We start from the raw sequence: 22685 nt of genomic DNA, 5'->3' as shown, positions 1-22685 counted from the left end.
GCTTACGATTGGACCTAGGGTTAGGGTTATGTTGAGGGCTAGGGTTAGAGATCCGGTTATGCTTACGATTGGACCTAGGGTTAGGGTTATGTTGAGGGCTAGGGTTAGAGATCCGGTTAGGGTTACGATTGGACCTAGGGTTAGGGTTATGTTGAGGGCTAGGGTTAGAGATCGGTTATGCTTACGACTGGACCTAGGGTTAGGGTTATGTTGAGGGCTAGGGTTAGAGATCCGGTTATGCTTACGATTGGACCTAGGGTTAGGGTTATGTTGAGGGCTAGGGTTAGAGATCCGGTTAGGGTTACGATTGGACCTAGGGTTAGGGTTATGTTGAGGGCTAGGGTTAGAGATCGGTTATGCTTACGATTGGACCTAGGGTTAGGGTTATGTTGAGGGCTAGGGTTAGAGATCCGGTTAGGGTTACGATTGGACCTAGGGTTAGGGTTATGTTGAGGGCTAGGGTTAGAGATCCGGTTAGGGTTACGATTGGACCTAGGGTTAGGGTTATGTTGAGGGCTAGGGTTAGAGATCCGGTTAGGGTTACGATTGGACCTAGGGTTAGGGTTATGTTGAGGGCTAGGGTTAGAGATCGGTTATGCTTACGATTGGACCTAGGGTTAGGGTTATGTTGAGGGCTAGGGTTAGAGATCCGGTTAGGGTTACGATTGGACCTAGGGTTAGGGTTATGTTGAGGGCTAGGGTTAGAGATCCGGTTATGCTTACGATTGGACCTAGGGTTAGGGTTATGTTGAGGGCTAGGGTTAGAGATCCGGTTAGGGTTACGATTGGACCTAGGGTTAGGGTTATGTTGAGGGCTAGGGTTAGAGATCTGGTTAAGGTTACGATTGGACCTAGGGTTAGGGTTATGTTGAGGGCTAGGGTTAGAGATCCGGTTAGGGTTACGATTGGACCTAGGGTTAGGGTTATGTTGATTGTAGGGTTAGAGATCCGGTTAGGGTTACGATTGGACCTAGGGTTAGTGTTATGTTGAGGGCTAGGGTTAGAGATCCGGTTAGGGTTACGATTGGACCTAGGGTTAGGGTTATGTTGAGGGCTAGGGTTAGAGATCCGGTTAGGGTTACGATTGGACCTAGGGTTAGGGTTATGTTGAGGGCTAGGGTTAGATATCCGGTTATGCTTACGATTGGACCTAGGGTTAGGGTTATGTTGAGGGCTAGGTTTATAGATCCGGTTATGCTTACGATTGGACCTAGGGTTAAGGTTATGTTGAGGGCTAGGGTTAGAGATCGGTTATGCTTACGATTGGACCTAGGGTTAGGGTTATGTTGAGGGCTAGGTTTAGAGATCCGGTTATGCTTACAATTGGACCTAGGGTTAGGGTTATGTTGAGGGCTAGGGTTAGAGATCCGTTTAGGGTTACGATTGGACCTAGGGTTAGGGTTATGTTGAGGGCTAGGGTTAGAGATCCGGTTATGCTTACGATTGGACCTAGGGTTAGGGTTATGTTGAGGGCTAGGGTTAGAGATCCGGTTATGCTTACGATTGGACCTAGGGTTAGGGTTATGTTGAGGGCTAGGGTTAGAGATCCGGTTAGGGTTACGATTGGACCTAGGGTTAGGGTTATGTTGAGGGCTAGGGTTAGAGATCCGGTTAAGGTTACGATTGGACCTAGGGTTAGGGTTATGTTGAGGGCTAGGGTTAGAGATCCGGTTAGGGTTACGATTGGACCTAGGGTTAGGGTTATGTTGAGGGCTAGGGTTAGAGATCCGGTTAGGGTTACGATTGGACCTAGGGTTAGGGTTATGTTGAGGGCTAGGGTTAGAGATCCGGTTAGGTTTACGACTGGACCTAGGGTTATGGTTATGTTGAGGGCTACGGTTAGAGATCCGGTGAGGGTTACGATTGGACCTAGGGTTAGGGTTATGTTGAGGGCTAGGGTTAGAGATCCGGTTACGGTTTCGATTGGACCTAGGGTTAGGGTTATGTTGAGGGCTAGGGTTAGAGATCCGGTTATGCTTACGATTGGACCTAGGGTTAGGGTTATGTTGAAGGCTAGGGTTAGAGATCCGGTTATGCTTACGATTGGACCTAGGGTTAGGGTTATGTTGAGGGCTAGGGTTAGAGATGCGGTTAGGGTTACGATTGAACCTAGGGTTAGGGTTATGTTGAGGGCTCGGGTTAGAGATCCGGTTATGCTTACGATTTTACCTAGGGTTAGGGTTATGTTGAGGGCTAGGGTTAGAGATCCGGTTAGGGTTACGATTGGACCTAGGGGTAGGGTTATGTTGAGGGCTAGGGTTAGAGATCCGGTTAGGGTTACGATTGGACCTAGGGTTAGGGTTATGTTGAGGGCTAGGGTTAGAGATCCGGTTATGCTTACGATTGGACCTAGGGTTAGGGTTATGTTGAGGGCTAGGGTTAGAGATCCGGTTAGGGTTACGATTGGACCTACGGTTAGGGTTATGTTGAGGGCTAGGGTTAGAGATCCGGTTAGGGTTACGATTGGACCTAGGGTTAGGGTTATGTTGAGGGCTAGGGTTAGAGATCCGGTTATGCTTACGATTGGACCTAGGGTTAGGGTTATGTTGAGGGCTAGGGTTAGAGATCCGGTTAGGGTTACGATTGGACCTAGGGTTAGGGTTAATTTGAGGGCTAGGGTTAGAGATCCTGTTAGGGTTACGATTGGACCTAGGGTTAGGGTTATGTTGAGGGCTAGGTTTAGAGAGACGGTTAGGGTTACGATTGGACCTAGGGTTAGGGTTATGCTGAGGGCTAGGGTTAGAGATCCGGTTAGGGTTACGATTGGACCTAGGGTTAGGGTTATGTTGAGGGCTAGGTTTAGAGATCCGGTTATGCTTACGATTGGACCTAGGGTTAGGGTTATGTTGAGGGCTAGGGTTAGAGATCGGTTATGCTTACGATTGGACCTAGGGTTAGGGTTATGTTGAGGGCTAGGGTTTGAGATCCGGTTATGCTTACGATTGGACCTAGGGTTAGGGTTATGTTGAGGGCTAGGGTTAGAGATCCTGTTAGGGTTACGATTGGACCTAGGGTTAGGGTTATGTTGAGGGCTAGGGTTAGAGATCCGGTTATGCTTACGATTGGACCTAAGGTTAGGGTTATGTTGAGGGCTAGGGTTAGAGATCCGGTTATGCTTACGATTGGACCTAGGGTTAGGGTTATGTTGAGGGCTAGGGTTAGAGATCCGGTTAGGGTTACGATTGGACCTAGGGTTAGGGTTATGTTGAGGGCTAGGGTTAGAGATCCGGTTAAGGTTACGATTGGACCAAGGGTTAGGGTTATGTTGAGGGCTAGGGTTAGAGATCCGGTTAGGGTTACGATTGGACCTAGGGTTAGGGTTATGTTGAGGGTAGGGTTAGAGATCTGGTTAGGGTTACGATTGGACCTAGGGTTAGGGTTATGTTGAGGGCTAGGTTTAGAGATCGGGTTATGCTTACGATTGGACCTAGGGTTAGGGTTATGTTGAGGGCTAGGGTTAGAGATCCGGTTAGGGTTACGATTGGACCTAGGGTTAGGGTTATGTTGAGCGCTAGGGTTAGAGATCCGGTTAGGGTTACGATTGGACCTAGGGTTAGGGTTATGTTGAGGGCTAGGGTTAGAGATCCGGTTAGGGTTACGATTGGACCTAGGGTTAGGGTTATGTTGAGGGCAAGGGTTAGAGATCCGGTTAGGGTTACGATTGGACCTAGGGTTAGGGTTATGTTGAGGGCTAGGATTAGAGATCCGGTTAGGGTTACGATTGGACCTAGGGTTAGGGCTATGTTGAGGGCTAGGGTTAGAGATCCGGTTATGCTTACGATTGGACCTAGGGTTAGGGTTATGTTGAGGGCTAGGGTTAGAGATCCGGTTAGGGTTACGATTGGACCTAGGGTTAGGGTTATGTTGAGGGCTAGGGTTAGAGATCCGGTTAGGGTTACGATTGGACCTAGGGTTAGGGTTATGTTGAGGGCTAGGGTTAGAGATCCGGTTAGGGTTACGATTGGACCTAGGGTTAGGGTTATGCTGAGGGCTAGGGTTAGAGATCCGGTTAGGGTTACGATTGCACCTAGGGTTAGGGTTATGTTGAGGGCTAGGGTTAGAGATCCGGTTAGGGTTACGATTGGACCTAGGGTTAGGGTTATGTTGAGCGCTAGGGTTAGAGATCCGGTTAGGGTTACGATTGGACCTAGGGTTAGGGTTATGTTGAGCGCTAGGGTTAGAGATCCGGTTAGGGTTACGATTGGACCTAGGGTTAGGGTTATGTTGAGGGCTAGGGTTAGAGATCCGGTTAGGGTTACGATTGGACCTAGGGTTAGGGTTATGTTGAGGGCTAGGGTTAGAGATCCGGTTAGGGTTACGATTGGACGTAGGGTTAGGGTTATGTTGAGGGCTAGGTTTAGAGATCCGGTTATGCTTACGATTGGACCTAGGGTTAGGGTTATGTTGAGGGCTAGGGTTAGAGATCGGTTATGCTTACGATTGGACCTAGGGTTAGGGTTATGTTGAGGGCTAGGGTTAGAGATCCGGTTATGCTTACGATTGGACCTAGGGTTAGGGTTATGTTGAGGGCTAGGGTTAGAGATCCGGTTAGGGTTAAGATTGGACCTAGGGTTAGGGTTATGTTGAGGGCTAGGGTTAGAGATCCGGTTAAGGTTACGATTGGACCTAGGGTTAGGGTTATGTTGAGGGCTAGGGTTAGAGATCCGGTTAGGGTTACGATTGGACCTAGGGTTAGGGTTATGTTGAGCGCTAGGGTTAGAGATCCGGTTAGGGTTACGATTGGACCTAGGGTTAGGGTTATGTTGAGGGCTAGGGTTAGAGATCCGGTTAGGGTTACGATTGGACCTAGGGTTAGGGTTATGTTGAGGGCAAGGGTTAGAGATCCGGTTAGGGTTACGATTGGACCTAGGGTTAGGGTTATGTTGAGGGCTAGGATTAGAGATCCGGTTAAGGTTACGATTGGACCTAGGGTTAGGGCTATGTTGAGGGCTAGGGTTAGAGATCCGGTTATGCTTACGATTGGACCTAGGGTTAGGGTTATGTTGAGGGCTAGGGTTAGAGATCCGGTTAGGGTTACGATTGGACCTAGGGTTAGGGTTATGTTGAGGGCTAGGGTTAGAGATCCGGTTAGGGTTACGATTGGACCTAGGGTTAGGGTTATGTTGAGGGCTAGGGTTAGAGATCCGGTTAGGGTTACGTTTGGACCTAGGGTTAGGGTTATGTTGAGGGCTAGGGTTAGAGATCCGGTTAGGGTTAGGATTGGACCTAGGGTTAGGGTTATGTTGAGGGCTAGGGTTAGAGATCCGGTTAGGGTTACGATTGGACCTAGGGTTAGGGTTATGTTGAGGGCTAGGGTTAGAGATCCGGTTAGGGTTACGATTGCACCTAGGGTTAGGGTTATGTTGAGGGCTAGGGTTAGAGATCCAGTTAGGGTTACGATTGGACCTAGGGTTAGGGTTATGTTGAGCGCTAGGGTTAGAGATCCGGTTAGGGTTACGATTGGACCTAGGGTTAGGGTTATGTTGAGCGCTAGGGTTAGAGATCCGGTTAGGGTTACGATTGGACCTAGGGTTAGGGTTATGTTGAGGGCTAGGGTTAGAGATCCGGTTAGGGTTACGATTGGACCTAGGGTTAGGGTTATGTTGAGGGCTAGGGTTAGAGATCCGGTTAGGGTTACGATTGGACGTAGGGTTAGGGTTATGTTGAGGGCTAGGTTTAGAGATCCGGTTATGCTTACGATTGGACCTAGGGTTAGGGTTATGTTGAGGGCTAGGGTTAGAGATCGGTTATGCTTACGATTGGACCTAGGGTTAGGGTTATGTTGAGGGCTAGGGTTAGAGATCCGGTTATGCTTACGATTGGACCTAGGGTTAGGGTTATGTTGAGGGCTAGGGTTAGAGATCCGGTTAGGGTTACGATTGGACCTAGGGTTAGGGTTATGTTGAGGGCTAGGGTTAGAGATCCGGTTAAGGTTAAGATTGGACCTAGGGTTAGGGTTATGTTGAGGGCTAGGGTTAGAGATCCGGTTAGGGTTACGATTGGACCTAGGGTTAGGGTTATGTTCAGGGCTAGGGTTAGAGATCCGGTTAGGGTTACGATTGGACCTAGGGTTAGGGTTATGTTGAGGGCTAGGGTTAGAGATCCGGTTATGGTTACGACTGGACCTAGGGTTATGGTTATGTTGAGGGCTACGGTTAGAGATCCGGTGAGGGTTACGATTGGACCTAGGGTTAGGGTTATGTTGAGGGCTAGGGTTAGAGATCCGGTTACGGTTTCGATTGGACCTAGGGTTAGGGTTATGTTGAGGGCTAGGGTTAGAGATCCGGTTATGCTTACGATTGGACCTAGGGTTAGGGTTATGTTGAAGGCTAGGGTTAGAGATCCGGTTATGCTTACGATTGGACCTAGGGTTAGGGTTATGTTGAGGGCTAGGGTTAGAGATGCGGTTAGGGTTACGATTGAACCTAGGGTTAGGGTTATGTTGAGGGCTCGGGTTAGAGATCCGGTTATGCTTACGATTGGACCTAGGGTTAGGGTTATGTTGAGGGCTAGGGTTAGAGATCCGGTTAGGGTTACGATTGGACCTAGGGTTAGGGTTATGTTGAGGGCTAGGGTTAGAGATCCGGTTAGGGTTACGATTGGACCTAGGGTTAGGGTTATGTTGAGGGCTAGGGTTAGAGATCCGGTTATGCTTACGATTGGACCTAGGGTTAGGGTTATGTTGAGGGCTAGGGTTAGAGATCCGGTTAGGGTTACGATTGGACCTAGGGTTAGGGTTATGTTGAGGGCTAGGGTTAGAGATCCGGTTAGGGTTACGATTGGACCTAGGGTTAGGGTTATGTTGAGGGCTAGGGTTAGAGATCCGGTTAAGGTTACGATTGGACCTAGGGGTAGGGTTATGTTGAGGGCTAGGGTTAGAGATCCGGTTAGGGTTACGATTGGACCTAGGGTTAGGGTTATGTTGAGGGCTAGGGTTAGAGATCCGGTTAGGGTTACGATTGGACCTAGGGTTAGGGTTATGTTGAGGGCTAGGGTTAGAGATCCGGTTAGGGTTACGACTGGACCTAGGGTTATGGTTATGTTGAGGGCTACGGTTAGAGATCCGGTGAGGGTTACGATTGGACCTAGGGTTAGGGTTATGTTGAGGGCTAGGGTTAGAGATCCGGTTACGGTTTCGATTGGACCTAGGGTTAGGGTTATGTTGAGGGCTAGGGTTAGAGATCCGGTTATGCTTACGATTGGACCTAGGGTTAGGGTTATGTTGAAGGCTAGGGTTAGAGATCCGGTTATGCTTACGATTGGACCTAGGGTTAGGGTTATGTTGAGGGCTAGGGTTAGAGATGCGGTTAGGGTTACGATTGAACCTAGGGTTAGGGTTATGTTGAGGGCTCGGGTTAGAGATCCGGTTATGCTTACGATTGGACCTAGGGTTAGGGTTATGTTGAGGGCTAGGGTTAGAGATCGGTTATGCTTACGATTGGACCTAGGGTTAGGGTTATGTTGAGGGCTAGGGTTAGAGATCCGGTTATGCTTACGATTGGACCTAGGGTTAGGGTTATGTTGAGGGCTAGGGTTAGAGATCCGGTTAGGGTTACGATTGGACCTAGGGTTAGGGTTATGTTGAGGGCTAGGGTTAGAGATCCGGTTAAGGTTACGATTGGACCTAGGGTTAGGGTTATGTTGAGGGCTAGGGTTAGAGATCCGGTTAGGGTTACGATTGGACCTAGGGTTAGGGTTATGTTGAGCGCTAGGGTTAGAGATCCGGTTAGGGTTACGATTGGACCTAGGGTTAGGGTTATGTTGAGGGCTAGGGTTAGAGATCCGGTTAGGGTTACGATTGGACCTAGGGTTAGGGTTATGTTGAGGGCAAGGGTTAGAGATCCGGTTAGGGTTACGATTGGACCTAGGGTTAGGGTTATGTTGAGGGCTAGGGTTAGAGATCCGGTTAGGGTTACGATTGGACCTAGGGTTAGGGCTATGTTGAGGGCTAGGGTTAGAGATCCGGTTATGCTTACGATTGGACCTAGGGTTAGGGTTATGTTGAGGGCTAGGGTTAGAGATCCGGTTAGGGTTACGATTGGACCTAGGGTTAGGGTTATGTTGAGGGCTAGGGTTAGAGATCCGGTTAGGGTTACGATTGGACCTAGGGTTAGGGTTATGTTGAGGGCTAGGGTTAGAGATCCGGTTAGGGTTACGTTTGGACCTAGGGTTAGGGTTATGTTGAGGGCTAGGGTTAGAGATCCGGTTAGGGTTAGGATTGGACCTAGGGTTAGGGTTATGTTGAGGGCTAGGGTTAGAGATCCGGTTAGGGTTACGATTGGACCTAGGGTTAGGGTTATGTTGAGGGCTAGGGTTAGAGATCCGGTTAGGGTTACGATTGCACCTAGGGTTAGGGTTATGTTGAGGGCTAGGGTTAGAGATCCAGTTAGGGTTACTATTGGACCTAGGGTTAGGGTTATGTTGAGCGCTAGGGTTAGAGATCCGGTTAGGGTTACGATTGGACCTAGGGTTAGGGTTATGTTGAGCGCTAGGGTTAGAGATCCGGTTAGGGTTACGATTGGACCTAGGGTTAGGGTTATGTTGAGGGCTAGGGTTAGAGATCCGGTTAGGGTTACGATTGGACCTAGGGTTAGGGTTATGTTGAGGGCTAGGGTTAGAGATCCGGTTAGGGTTACGATTGGACGTAGGGTTAGGGTTATGTTGAGGGCTAGGTTTAGAGATCCGGTTATGCTTACGATTGGACCTAGGGTTAGGGTTATGTTGAGGGCTAGGGTTAGAGATCGGTTATGCTTACGATTGGACCTAGGGTTAGGGTTATGTTGAGGGCTAGGGTTACAGATCCGGTTATGCTTACGATTGGACCTAGGGTTAGGGTTATGTTGAGGGCTAGGGTTAGAGATCCGGTTAGGGTTACGATTGGACCTAGGGTTAGGGTTATGTTGAGGGCTAGGGTTAGAGATCCGGTTAAGGTTAAGATTGGACCTAGGGTTAGGGTTATGTTGAGGGCTAGGGTTAGAGATCCGGTTAGGGTTACGATTGGACCTAGGGTTAGGGTTATGTTCAGGGCTAGGGTTAGAGATCCGGTTAGGGTTACGATTGGACCTAGGGTTAGGGTTATGTTGAGGGCTAGGGTTAGAGATCCGGTTATGGTTACGACTGGACCTAGGGTTATGGTTATGTTGAGGGCTACGGTTAGAGATCCGGTGAGGGTTACGATTGGACCTAGGGTTAGGGTTATGTTGAGGGCTAGGGTTAGAGATCCGGTTACGGTTTCGATTGGACCTAGGGTTAGGGTTATGTTGAGGGCTAGGGTTAGAGATCCGGTTATGCTTACGATTGGACCTAGGGTTAGGGTTATGTTGAAGGCTAGGGTTAGAGATCCGGTTATGCTTACGATTGGACCTAGGGTTAGGGTTATGTTGAGGGCTAGGGTTAGAGATGCGGTTAGGGTTACGATTGAACCTAGGGTTAGGGTTATGTTGAGGGCTCGGGTTAGAGATCCGGTTATGCTTACGATTGGACCTAGGGTTAGGGTTATGTTGAGGGCTAGGGTTAGAGATCCGGTTAGGGTTACGATTGGACCTAGGGTTAGGGTTATGTTGAGGGCTAGGGTTAGAGATCCGGTTAGGGTTACGATTGGACCTAGGGTTAGGGTTATGTTGAGGGCTAGGGTTAGAGATCCGGTTATGCTTACGATTGGACCTAGGGTTAGGGTTATGTTGAGGGCTAGGGTTAGAGATCCGGTTAGGGTTACGATTGGACCTAGGGTTAGGGTTATGTTGAGGGCTACGGTTAGAGATCCGGTTAGGGTTACGATTGGACCTAGGGTTAGGGTTATGTTGAGGGCTAGGGTTAGAGATCCGGTTAAGGTTACGATTGGACCTAGGGGTAGGGTTATGTTGAGGGCTAGGGTTAGAGATCCGGTTAGGGTTACGATTGGACCTAGGGTTAGGGTTATGTTGAGGGCTAGGGTTAGAGATCCGGTTAGGGTTACGATTGGACCTAGGGTTAGGGTTATGTTGAGGGCTAGGGTTAGAGATCCGGTTAGGGTTACGACTGGACCTAGGGTTATGGTTATGTTGAGGGCTACGGTTAGAGATCCGGTGAGGGTTACGATTGGACCTAGGGTTAGGGTTATGTTGAGGGCTAGGGTTAGAGATCCGGTTACGGTTTCGATTGGACCTAGGGTTAGGGTTATGTTGAGGGCTAGGGTTAGAGATCCGGTTATGCTTACGATTGGACCTAGGGTTAGGGTTATGTTGAAGGCTAGGGTTAGAGATCCGGTTATGCTTACGATTGGACCTAGGGTTAGGGTTATGTTGAGGGCTAGGGTTAGAGATGCGGTTAGGGTTACGATTGAACCTAGGGTTAGGGTTATGTTGAGGGCTCGGGTTAGAGATCCGGTTATGCTTACGATTGGACGTAGGGTTAGGGTTATGTTGAGGGCTAGGGTTAGAGATCCGGTTAGGGTTACGATTGGACCTAGGGGTAGGGTTATGTTGAGGGCTAGGGTTAGAGATCCGGTTAGGGTTACGATTGGACCTAGGGTTAGGGTTATGTTGAGGGCTAGGGTTAGAGATCCGGTTAGGGTTACGATTGGACCTAGGGTTAGGGTTATGTTGAGGGCTAGGGTTAGAGATCCGGTTAGGGTTACGATTGGACCTAGGGTTAGGGTTATGTTGAGGGCTAGGGTTAGAGATCCGGTTAGGGTTACGATTGGAAGTAGGGTTAGGGTTATGTTGAGGGCTAGGGTTAGAGATCCGGTTATGCTTACGATTGGACCTAGGGTTAGGGTTATGTTGAGGGCTAGGGTTAGAGATCCGGTTAGGGTTACGATTGGACCTAGGGTTAGGGTTAATTTGAGGGCTAGGGTTAGAGATCCTGTTAAGGTTACGATTGGACCTAGGGTTAGGGTTATGTTGAGGGCTAGGGTTAGAGAGACGGTTAGGGTTACGATTGGACCTAGGGTTAGGGTTATGCTGAGGGCTAGGGTTAGAGATCCGGTTAGGGTTACGATTGGACCTAGGGTTAGGGTTATGTTGAGGGCTAGGTTTAGAGATCCGGTTATGCTTACGATTGGACCTAGGGTTAGGGTTATGTTGAGGGCTAGGGTTAGAGATCGGTTATGCTTACGATTGGACCTAGGGTTAGGGTTATGTTGAGGGCTAGGGTTTGAGATCCGGTTATGCTTACGATTGGACCTAGGGTTAGGGTTATGTTGAGGGCTAGGGTTAGAGATCCTGTTAGGGTTACGATTGGACCTAGGGTTAGGGTTATGTTGAGGGCTAGGGTTAGAGATCCGGTTATGCTTACGATTGGACCTAAGGTTAGGGTTATGTTGAGGGCTAGGGTTAGAGATCCGGTTATGCTTACGATTGGACCTAGGGTTAGGGTTATGTTGAGGGCTAGGGTTAGAGATCCGGTTAGGGTTACGATTGGACCTAGGGTTAGGGTTATGTTGAGGGCTAGGGTTAGAGATCCGGTTAAGGTTACGATTGGACCAAGGGTTAGGGTTATGTTGAGGGCTAGGGTTAGAGATCCGGTTAGGGTTACGATGGGACCTAGGGTTAGGGTTATGTTGAGGGTAGGGTTAGAGATCCGGTTAGGGTTACGATTGGACCTAGGGTTAGGGTTATGTTGAGGGCTAGGGTTAGAGATCGGGTTATGCTTACGATTGGACCTAGGGTTAGGGTTATGTTGAGGGCTAGGGTTAGAGATCCGGTTAGGGTTACGATTGGACCTAGGATTAGGGTTATGTTGAGCGCTAGGGTTAGAGATCCGGTTAGGGTTACGATTGGACCTAGGGTTAGGGTTATGTTGAGGGCTAGGGTTAGAGATCCGGTTAGGGTTACGATTGGACCTAGGGTTAGGGTTATGTTGAGGGCAAGGGTTAGAGATCCGGTTAGGGTTACGATTGGACCTAGGGTTAGGGTTATGTTCAGGGCTAGGATTAGAGATCCGGTTAGGGTTACGATTGGACCTAGGGTTAGGGCTATGTTGAGGGCTAGGGTTAGAGATCCGGTTATGCTTACGATTGGACCTAGGGTTAGGGTTATGTTGAGGGCTAGGGTTAGAGATCCGGTTAGGGTTACGATTGGACCTAGGGTTAGGGTTATGTTGAGGGCTAGGGTTAGAGATCCGGTTAGGGTTACGATTGGACCTAGGGTTAGGGTTATGTTGAGGGCTAGGGTTAGAGATCCGGTTAGGGTTACGATTGGACCTAGGGTTAGGGTTATGTTGAGGGCTAGGGTTAGAGATCCGGTTAGGGTTACGATTGGACCTAGGGTTAGGGTTATGTTGAGGGCTAGGGTTAGAGATCCGGTTAGGGTTACGATTGGACCTAGGGTTAGGGTTATGTTGAGGGCTAGGGTTAGAGATCCGGTTAGGGTAACGATTGGACCTAGGGTTAGGGTTATGTTGAGGGCTAGGGTTAGAGATCCGGTTAGGGTTACGATTGGACCTAGGGTTAGGGTTATGTTGAGCGCTAGGTTTAGAGATCCGGTTAGGGTTACGATTGGACCTAGGGTTAGGGTTATGTTGAGCGCTAGGGTTAGAGATCCGGTTAGGGTTACGATTGGACCTAGGGTTAGGGTTATGTTGAGGGCTAGGGTTAGAGATCCGGTTAGGGTTACGATTGGATCTAGGGTTAGGGTTATGTTGAGGGCTAGGGTTAGAGATCCGGTTAGGGTTACGATTGGACCTAGGGTTAGGGTTATGTTGAGGGCTAGGGTTAGAGATCCGGTTAGGGTTACGATTGGACCTAGGGTTAGGGTTATGTTGAGGGCTAGGGTTAGAGATCCGGTTAGGGTTACGATTGGACCTAGGGTTAGGGTTATGTTGAGGGCTAGGGTTAGAGATCCGGTTAGGGTTACGATTGGACCTAGGGTTAGGGTTATGTTGAGGGCTAGGGTTAGAGATCCGGTTAGGGTTACGATTGGACCTAGGGTTAGGGTTATGTTGAGGGCTAGGGTTAGAGATCCGGTTAGGGTTACGATTGGACCTAGGGTTAGGGTTATGTTGAGGGCTAGGGTTAGAGATCCGGTTAGGGTTACGATTGGACCTAGGGGTAGTGTTATGTTGAGGGCTAGGGTTAGAGATCCGGTTAGGGTTACGATTGGACCTAGGGTTAGGGTTATGTTGAGGTCTAGGGTTAGAGATCCGGTTAGGGTTACGATTGGACCTAGGGTTAGGGTTACGTTGAGGTCTAGGGATAGAGATCCGGTTAGGGTTACGATTGGACCTAGGGTTAGGGTTACGTTGAGGGCTAGGGTTAGAGATCCGGTTAGGGTTACGATTGGACCTAGGGTTAGGGTTATGTTGAGGGCTAGGGTTAGAGATCCGGTTAGGGTTACGATTGGACCTAGGGTTAGGGTTATGTTGAGGGCTAGGTTTAGAGATCCGGTTATGCTTACGATTGGACCTAGGGTTAGGGTTATGTTGAGGGCTAGGGTTAGAGATCCGGTTAGGGTTACGATTGGACCTAGCGTTAGGGTTATGTTGAGCGCTAGGGTTAGAGATCCGGTTAGGGTTACGATTGGACCTAGGGTTAGGGTTATGTTGAGGGCTAGGGTTAGAGATCCGGTTAGGGTTACGATTGGACCTAGGGTTAGGGTTATGTTGAGGGTAGGGTTAGAGATCCGGTTAGGGTTACGATTGGACCTAGGGTTAGGGTTATGTTGAGGGCTAGGGTTAGAGATCCGGTTATGCTTACGATTGGACCTAGGGTTAGGGTTAGGTTGAGGGCTAGGGTTAGAGATCCGGTTAGGGTTACGATTGGACCTAGGGTTAGGGTTATGTTGAGGGCTAGGGTTAGAGATCCGGTTAGGGTTACGATTGGACCTAGGGTTAGGGTTATGTTGAGGGCTAGGGTTAGAGATCCGGTTAGGGTTACGATTGGACCTAGGGTTAGGGTTATGTTGAGGGCTCGGGTTAGAGATCCGGTTAGGGTTACGATTGGACCTAGGGTTAGGGTTATGTTGAGGGCTAGGTTTAGAGATCCGGTTAGGGTTACGATTGGACCTAGGGTTAGGGTTATGTTGAGGGCTAGGGTTAGAGATCCGGTTAGGGTTACGATTGGACCTAGGGTTAGGGTTATGTTGAGGGCTAGGGTTAGAGATCCGGTTAGGGTTACGATTGGACCTAGGGTTAGGGTTATGTTGAGGGCTAGGGTTAGAGATCCGGTTAGGTTACGATTGGACCTAGGGTTAGGGTTATGTTGAGGGCTAGGTTTAGAGATCCGGTTATGCTTACGATTGGACCTAGGGTTAGGGTTATGTTGAGGGCTAGGGTTAGAGATCCGGTTATGCTTACGATTGGACCTAGGGTTAGGGTTATGTTGAGGGCTAGGGTTAGAGATCCGGTTAGGGTTACGATTGGACCTAGGGTTAGGGTTATGTTGAGGGCTAGGGTTAGAGATCCGGTTAGGGTTACGATTGGACCTAGGGTTAGGGTTATGTTGAGGGCTAGGGTTAGAGATCCGGTTAGGGTTACGATTGGACCTAGGGTTAGGGTTATGTTGAGGGCTAGGGTTAGAGATCCGGTTAGGGTTACGATTGGACCTAGGGTTAGGGTTATGTTGAGGGCTAGGGTTAGAGATCCGGTTAGGGTTACGATTGGACCTAGGGTTAGGGTTATGTTGAGGGCTAGTGTTAGAGATCCGGTTAGGGTTACGATTGGACCTAGGGTTAGGGTTATGTTGAGGGCTAGGTTTAGAGATCCGGTTAGGGTTACGATTGGACCTAGGGTTAGGGTTATGTTGAGGGCTAGGGTTAGAGAGACGGTTAGGGTTACGATTGGACCTAGGGTTAAGGTTATGTTGAGGCATAGGTTTAGAGATCCGGTTAGGGTTACGATTGGACCTAGGGTTAGGGTTATGTTGAGGGCTAGGGTTAGAGATCCGGTTAGGGTTACGATTGGACCTAGGGTTAGGGTTATGTTGAGGGCTAGTGTTAGAGAGACTGTTAGGGTTACGATTGGACCTAGGATTAGGGTTATGTTGAGGGCTAGGTTTAGAGATCCGGTTAGGGTTACGATTGGACGTAGGGTTAGGGTTATGTTGAGGGCTAGGGTTAGAGATCCGGTTAGGGTTACGATTGGACCTAGGGTTAGGGTTATGTTGAGGGCTAGTGTTAGAGAGACTGTTAGGGTTACGATTGGACCTAGGATTAGGGTTATGTTGAGGGCTAGGTTTAGAGATCCGGTTAGGGTTACGATTGGACCTAGGGTTAGGGTTATGTTGAGGGCTAGGGTTAGAGATCCGGTTAGGGTTACGATTGGACCTAGGGTTAGGGTTATGTGGAGGGCTAGGGTTAGAGATCCGGTTAGGGTTACGATTGGACCTAGGGTTAGGGTTATGTTTAGGGCAGGGTTAGAGATCCGGTTATGCTTACGATTGGACCTAGGGTTAGGGTTATGTTGAGGGCTAGGGTTAGAGATCCGGTTATGCTTACGATTGGACCTAGGGTTAGGGTTATGTTGAGGGCTAGGGTTAGAGATCCGGTTATGCTTACGATTGGACCTAGGGTTAGGGTTATGTTGAGGGCTAGGGTTAGAGATCCGGTTAGGGTTACGATTGGACCTAGGGTTAGCGTTATGTTGAGGGCTAGGGTTAGAGATCCGGTTATGCTTACGATTGGACCTAGGGTTAGGGTTATGTTGAGGGCTAGGGTTAGAGATCCGGTTAGGGTTACGATTGGACCTAGGGTTAGGGTTATGTTGAGGGCTAGGGTTAGAGATCCGGTTAGGGGTACGATTGGACCTAGGGTTAGGGTTATGTTGAGGGTAGGGTTATAGATCCGGTTAGGGTTACGATTGGACCTAGGGTTAGGGTTATGTTGAGGGCTAGGTTTAGAGATCCGGTTAGGGGTACGATTGGACCTAGGGTTAGTGTTATGTTGAGGGCTAGGGTTAGAGATCCGGTTAGGGTTACGATTGGACCTAGGGGTAGGGTTATGTTGAGGGCTAGGGTTAGAGATCCGGTTAGGGTTACGATTGGACCTAGGGGTAGGGTTATGTTGAGGGCTAGGGTTAGAGATCCGGTTAGGGTTACGATTGGACCTAGGGTTAGGGTTATGTTGAGGTCTAGGGTTAGAGATCCGGTTAGGGTTACGATTAGACCTAGGGTTAGGGTTATGTTTAGGTCTAGGGTTAGAGATCCGGTTAGGGTTACGATTGGACCTAGGGTTAGGGTTATGTTGAGGGCTAGGGTTAGAGATCCGGTTAGGGTTACGATTGGACCTAGGGTTAGGGTTATGTTGAGGGCTAGGGTTAGAGATCCGGTTATGCTTACGATTGGACCTAGGGTTAGGGTTATGTTGAGCGCTAGGGTTAGAGATCCGGTTAGGGTTACGATTGGACCTAGGGTTAGGGTTATGTTGAGGGCTAGGGTTAGAGATCCGGTTAGGGTTACGATTGGACCTAGGGTTAGGGTTATGTTGAGGGCTAGGGTTAGAGATCCGGTTAGGCTTACGATTGGACCTAGGGTTAGGGTTATGTTGAGGGCTAGGGTTAGAGATCCGGTTAGGGTTACGATTGGACCTAGGGTTAGGGTTATGTTGAGGGCTAGTGTTAGAGAGACTGTTAGGGTTACGATTGGACCTAGGATTAGGGTTATGTTGAGGGCTAGGTTTAGAGATCCGGTTAGGGTTACGATTGGACCTAGGGTTAGGGTTATTTTGAAGGCTAGGGTTAGAGATCCGGTTAGGGTTACGATTGGACCTAGGGTTAGGGTTATGTTGAGGGCTAGGGTTAGAGATCCGGTTAGGGTTACGATTGGACCTAGGGTTAGGGTTATGTTGAGGGCAGGGTTAGAGATCCGGTTATGCTTACGATTGGACCTAGGGTTAGGGTTATGTTGAGGGCTAGGGTTAGAGATCCGGTTATGCTGACGATTGGACCTAGGGTTAGGGTTATGTTGAGGGCTAGGGTTAGAGATCCGGTTAGGGTTACGATTGGACCTAGGGTTAGGGTTATGTTGAGGGCTAGGGTTAGAGATCCGGTTAGGGTTACGATTGGACCTAGGGTTAGCGTTATGTTGAGGGCTAGGGTTAGAGATCCGGTTATGCTTACGATTGGACCTAGGGTTAGGGTTATGTTGAGGGCTAGGGTTAGAGATCCGGTTAGGGTTACGATTGGACCTAGGGTTAGGGTTATGTTGAGGGCTAGGGTTAGAGATCCGGTTAGGGTTACGATTGGACCTAGAGTTAGGGTTATGTTGAGGGCTAGGGTTAGAGATCCGGTTAGGGGTACGATTGGACCTAGGGTTAGGGTTATGTTGAGGGCTAGGGTTATAGATCCGGTTAGGGTTACGATTGGACCTACGGTTAGGGTTATGTTGAGGGCTAGGGTTAGAGATCCGGTTAGGGGTACGATTGGACCTAGGGTTAGGGTTATGTTGAGGGCTAGGGTTAGAGATCCGGTTAGGGTTACGATTGGACCTAGGGTTAGGGTTATGTTGAGGGCTAGGGTTAGAGATCCGGTTAGGGTTACGATTGGACCTAGGGTTAGGGTCATGTTGAGGGCTAGGGTTAGAGATCCGGTTAGGGTTACGATTGGACCTAGGGTTAGGGTTATGTTGAGGGCTAGGGTTAGAGATCCGGTTAGGGTTACGATTGGACCTAGGGTTAGGGTTATGTTGAGGGCTAGGGTTAGAGATCCGGTTAGGGTTACGATTGGACCTAGGGTTAGGGTTATGTTGAGGGCTAGGGTTAGAGATCCGGTTATGCTTACGATTGGACCTAGGGTTAAGGTTATGTTGAGGGCTAGGGTTAGAGATCCGGTTAGGGTTACGATTGGACCTAGGGTTAGGGTTATGTTGAGCGCTAGGGTTAGAGATCCGGTTAGGGTTACGATTGGACCTGGGGTTAGGGTTATGTTGAGGGCTAGGGTTAGAGATCCGGTTAGGGTTACGATTGGACCTAGGGTTAGGGTTATGTTGAGGGCTAGGGTTAGAGATCCGGTTAGGGTTACGATTGGACCTAGGGTTAGGGTTATGTTGAGGGCTAGGGTTAGAGATCCGGTTATGCTTACGATTGGACCTAGGGTTAGGGTTATGTTGAGGGCTAGGGTTAGAGATCCGGTTAGGGTTACGATTGGACCTAGGGTTAGGGTTATGTTGAGGGCTAGGGTTAGAGATCCGGTTAGGGTTACGATTGGACCTAGGGTTAGGGTTATGTTGAGGGCTAGGGTTAGAGATCCGGTTAGGGTTACGATTGGACCTAGGGTTAGGGTTATGTTGAGGGCTAGGGTTAGAGATCCGGTTAGGGTTACGATTGGACCTAGGGTTAGGGTTATGTTGAGGGCTAGGGTTAGAGATCCGGTTAGGGTTACGATTGGACCTAGGGTTAGGGTTATGTTGAGGGCTAGTGTTAGAGATCCGGTTAGGGTTACGATTGGACCTAGGGTTAGGGTTATGTTGAGGGCTAGGTTTAGAGATCCGGTTAGGGTTACGATTGGACCTAGGGTCAGGGTTATGTTGAGGGCTAGGGTTAGAGAGACGGTTAGGGTTACGATTGGACCTAGGGTTAAGGTTATGTTGAGGCATAGGTTTAGAGATCCGGTTAGGGTTACGATTGGACCTAGGGTTAGGGTTATGTTGAGGGCTAGGGTTAGAGATCCGGTTAGGGTTACGATTGGACCTAGGGTTAGGGTTATGTTGAGGGCTAGTGTTAGAGAGACTGTTAGGGTTACGATTGGACCTAGGATTAGGGTTATGTTGAGGGCTAGGTTTAGAGATCCGGTTAGGGTTACGATTGGACGTAGGGTTAGGGTTATGTTGAGGGCTAGGGTTAGAGATCCGGTTAGGGTTACGATTGGACCTAGGGTTAGGGTTATGTTGAGGGCTAGTGTTAGAGAGACTGTTAGGGTTACGATTGGACCTAGGATTAGGGTTATGTTGAGGGCTAGGTTTCGAGATCCGGTTAGGGTTACGATTGGACCTAGGGTTAGGGTTATGTTGAGGGCTAGGGTTAGAGATCCGGTTAGGGTTACGATTGGACCTAGGGTTAGGGTTATGTTGAGGGCTAGGGTTAGAGATCCGGTTAGGGTTACGATTGGACCTAGGGTTAGGGTTATGTTTAGGGCAGGGTTAGAGATCCGGTTATGCTTACGATTGGACCTAGGGTTAGGGTTATGTTGAGGGCTAGGGTTAGAGATCCGGTTATGCTTACGATTGGACCTAGGGTTAGGGTTATGTTGAGGGCTAGGGTTAGAGATCCGGTTAGGGTTACGATTGGACCTAGGGTTAGGGTTATGTTGAGGGCTAGGGTTAGAGATCCGGTTAGGGTTACGATTGGACCTAGGGTTAGCGTTATGTTGAGGGCTAGGGTTAGAGATCCGGTTATGCTTACGATTGGACCTAGGGTTAGGGTTATGTTGAGGGCTAGGGTTAGAGATCCGGTTAGGGTTACGATTGGACCTAGGGTTAGGGTTATGTTGAGGGCTAGGGTTAGAGATCCGGTTAGGGTTACGTTTGGACCTAGGGTTAGGGTTATGTTGAGGGCTAGGGTTAGAGATCCGGTTAGGGGTACGATTGGACCTAGGGTTAGGGTTATGTTGAGGGTAGGGTTATAGATCCGGTTAGGGTTACGATTGGACCTAGGGTTAGGGTTATGTTGAGGGCTAGGGTTAGAGATCCGGTTAGGGGTACGATTGGACCTAGGGTTAGGGTTATGTTGAGGGCTAGGGTTAGAGATCCGGTTAGGGTTACGATTGGACCTAGGGGTAGGGTTATGTTGAGGGCTAGGGTTAGAGATCCGGTTAGGGTTACGATTGGACCTAGGGGTAGGGTTATGTTGAGGGCTAGGGTTAGAGATCCGGTTAGGGTTACGATTGGACCTAGGGTTAGGGTTATGTTGAGGGCTAGGGTTAGAGATCCGGTTAGGGTTACGATTAGACCTAGGGTTAGGGTTATGTTTAGGTCTAGGGTTAGAGATCCGGTTAGGGTTACGATTGGACCTAGGGTTAGGGTTATGTTGAGGGCTAGGGTTAGAGATCCGGTTAGGGTTACGATTGGACCTAGGGTTAGGGTTATGTTGAGGGCTAGGGTTAGAGATCCGGTTAGGGTTACGATTGGACCTAGGGTTAGGGTTATGTTGAGGGCTAGGGTTAGAGATCCGGTTAGGTTACGATTGGACCTAGGGTTAAGGTTATGTTGAGGGCTAGGGTTAGAGATCCGGTTATGCTTACGATTGGACCTAGGGTTAGGGTTATGTTGAGGGCTAGGGTTAGAGATCCGGTTATGCTTACGATTGGACCTAGGGTTAGGGTTATGTTGAGCGCTAGGGTTAGAGATCCGGTTATGCTTACGATTGGACCTAGGGTTAGGGTTATGTTGAGGGCTAGGGTTAGAGATCCGGTTATGCTTACGATTGGACCTAGGGTTAGGGTTATGTTGAGGGCTAGGGTTAGAGATCCGGTTAGGGTTACGATTGGACCTAGGGTTAGGGTTATGTTGAGGGCTAGGGTTAGAGATCCGGTTAGGGTTACGATTGGACCTATGGTTAGGGTTATGTTGAGGGCTAGGGTTAGAGATCCGGTTAGGGTTACGATTGGACCTAGGGTTAGGGTTATGTTGAGGGCTAGGGTTAGAGAGACGGTTAGGGTTACGATTGGACCTAGGGTTAAGGTTATGTTGAGGCATAGGTTTAGAGATCCGGTTAGGGTTACGATTGGACCTAGGGTTAGGGTTATGTTGAGGGCTAGGGTTAGAGATCCGGTTAGGGTTACGATTGGACCTAGGGTTAGGGTTATGTTGAGGGCTAGTGTTAGAGAGACTGTTAGGGTTACGATTGGACCTAGGATTAGGGTTATGTTGAGGGCTAGGTTTAGAGATCCGGTTAGGGTTACGATTGGACGTAGGGTTAGGGTTATGTTGAGGGCTAGGGTTAGAGATCCGGTTAGGGTTACGATTGGACCTAGGGTTAGGGTTATGTTGAGGGCTAGTGTTAGAGAGACTGTTAGGGTTACGATTGGACCTAGGATTAGGGTTATGTTGAGGGCTAGGTTTAGAGATCCGGTTAGGGTTACGATTGGACCTAGGGTTAGGGTTATGTTGAGGGCTAGGGTTAGAGATCCGGTTAGGGTTACGATTGGACCTAGGGTTAGGGTTATGTTGAGGGCTAGGGTTAGAGATCCGGTTAGGGTTACGATTGGACCTAGGGTTAGGGTTATGTTTAGGGCAGGGTTAGAGATCCGGTTATGCTTACGATTGGACCTAGGGTTAGGGTTATGTTGAGGGCTAGGGTTAGAGATCCGGTTATGCTTACGATTGGACCTAGGGTTAGGGTTATGTTGAGGGCTAGGGTTAGAGATCCGGTTAGGGTTACGATTGGACCTAGGGTTAGGGTTATGTTGAGGGCTAGGGTTAGAGATCCGGTTAGGGTTACGATTGGACCTAGGGTTAGCGTTATGTTGAGGGCTAGGGTTAGAGATCCGGTTATGCTTACGATTGGACCTAGGGTTAGGGTTATGTTGAGGGCTAGGGTTAGAGATCCGGTTAGGGTTACGATTGGACCTAGGGTTAGGGTTATGTTGAGGGCTAGGGTTAGAGATCCGGTTAGGGTTACGTTTGGACCTAGGGTTAGGGTTATGTTGAGGGCTAGGGTTAGAGATCCGGTTAGGGGTACGATTGGACCTAGGGTTAGGGTTATGTTGAGGGTAGGGTTATAGATCCGGTTAGGGTTACGATTGGACCTAGGGTTAGGGTTATGTTGAGGGCTAGGGTTAGAGATCCGGTTAGGGGTACGATTGGACCTAGGGTTAGGGTTATGTTGAGGGCTAGGGTTAGAGATCCGGTTAGGGTTACGATTGGACCTAGGGGTAGGGTTATGTTGAGGGCTAGGGTTAGAGATCTGGTTAGGGTTACGATTGGACCTAGGGGTAGGGTTATGTTGAGGGCTAGGGTTAGAGATCCGGTTAGGGTTACGATTGGACCTAGGGTTAGGGTTATGTTGAGGTCTAGGGTTAGAGATCCGGTTAGGGTTACGATTAGACCTAGGGTTAGGGTTATGTTTAGGTCTAGGGTTAGAGATCCGGTTAGGGTTACGATTGGACCTAGGGTTAGGGTTATGTTGAGGGCTAGGGTTAGAGATCCGGTTAGGGTTACGATTGGACCTAGGGTTAGGGTTATGTTGAGGGCTAGGGTTAGAGATCCGGTTAGGGTTACGATTGGACCTAGGGTTAGGGTTATGTTGAGGGCTAGGGTTAGAGATCCGGTTAGGTTACGATTGGACCTAGGGTTAAGGTTATGTTGAGGGCTAGGGTTAGAGATCCGGTTATGCTTACGATTGGACCTAGGGTTAGGGTTATGTTGAGGGCTAGGGTTAGAGATCCGGTTATGCTTACGATTGGACCTAGGGTTAGGGTTATGTTGAGCGCTAGGGTTAGAGATCCGGTTAGGGTTACGATTGGACCTAGGGTTAGGGTTATGTTGAGGGCTAGGGTTAGAGATCCGGTTAGGGTTACGATTGGACCTAGGGTTAGGGTTATGTTGAGGGCTAGGGTTAGAGATCCGGTTAGGCTTACGATTGGACCTAGGGTTAGGGTTATGTTGAGGGCTAGGGTTAGAGATCCGGTTAGGGTTACGATTGGACCTAGGGTTAGGGTTATGTTGAGGGCTAGGGTTAGAGATCCGGTTAGGGTTACGATTGGACCTAGGGTTAGGGTTATGTTGAGGGCTAGTGTTAGAGATCCGGTTAGGGTTACGATTGGACCTAGGGTTAGGGTTA

The sequence above is a fragment of the Miniopterus natalensis genome, chromosome 21, assembly GCF_054644295.1.
Source record: "Miniopterus natalensis isolate mMinNat1 chromosome 21, mMinNat1.hap1, whole genome shotgun sequence".
Classification (NCBI taxonomy): Eukaryota; Metazoa; Chordata; class Mammalia; order Chiroptera; family Miniopteridae; genus Miniopterus; species Miniopterus natalensis.
Note: the sequence above shows the minus strand (reverse complement) of the source record.